Below are 1228 nucleotides of genomic sequence, written 5' to 3'. Positions count from 1 at the left end.
TCCCTGCTGTCCATGTGCTCCTATCACACTGTCTGAAAACGCACAATAAGTGAGAAACTCTCGGCTCCCAACATGTATCATGACGTCTGTTTACACAAGCAACATTCTGAAGGCTACCTGTCAGCTAAACACAAATCTAAAACTGGAAAAACTCCTCTAACAGCAATCCACTCAGCAAAAAACAATGCTTTGAATCACCATCGGTCTGTGCAGAGTGTATCGGTTTCATGGAGACAGAACTAGACAGCTACTGATCAAAATAATCATAATTTAAAAAAAAAAAAAAAGTGTGGGTGGATTTGGGTATCAGCAGACAGAATAAAAGGCGATAAGGACAAAGGTACTTTGGTTTACATACAATCCACTGAGAACTTATCAGAGAGCTGATCTGCAGGAGCAGAACACAGGCAGTACCAGCAGGTGAAACAAGCTTTGAAAAAAGCGAGATTTAAATCCCAAACTATGGTTGTTTTGTATAAAAACTGCTACATGCGTGACTGTAACCTTTTCAGTTAATAAAAGGTGGAGGACTTTCTTTCACGCCAGCTTCTAGTGGTGCTTTCCGGTGTAGGTGAGCCCGAGTGTCAGTTTACAGAAACACCTGTTCTGCTCGCTCGCAAAGCCTCTCACAGGTGTAACCCGGGCAACGCACCGTTTTTAGACAGGAAGAGAGGAGCGCTCTAACAAAAAGCTCATCAATCTACTTACTTACTTTATGAAGATATACCTTCTCAAAGTGAGACTTCTGCTCCTGCTCCTGAGCCGTTGTGTTGGTACCACGCTCAGTGGTGACATCAGCTGCTCTCCCTCCCCGTGTCTATGGCAAGCCCTTTTAACATAAAATCGAGTAGTCTGACTATCTGTAGTTACATTCTAGATATCTTAAATTGAGTTTTGACTAGGCACAATTACATTTTGACTAGTCAGAATGCTAATTTAAGATATCTTGAATTACATTCTGACTAGTCAGAATAACAATTCAAGATATCTTGAATTGCATTTTGACTAGTCAAAATGTAATTCAAGATATCTTAAATGACGTCACTTTATTTGTCATTTGACGGGTCAAACATCCGTAATTACAATTCAAGATATCTCGAATGTAATTATGACTAGTCAGAATGACACTTTTAGATATCTTGAATTAAGAAATGACGCGTAGGAGTTCGGCTGAGGAGGGTGGACCCGGAAGTAGGCAACGGTTGTTGTGGCTCTCAGAGAGAAGTTT

The sequence above is a fragment of the Nematolebias whitei genome, chromosome 5 (genome assembly GCF_014905685.2).
Source record: "Nematolebias whitei isolate Nwh7 chromosome 5, NemWhi1, whole genome shotgun sequence".
NCBI classification, from domain to species: Eukaryota; Metazoa; Chordata; class Actinopteri; order Cyprinodontiformes; family Rivulidae; genus Nematolebias; species Nematolebias whitei.
This window is presented reverse-complemented; position numbering follows the sequence as displayed.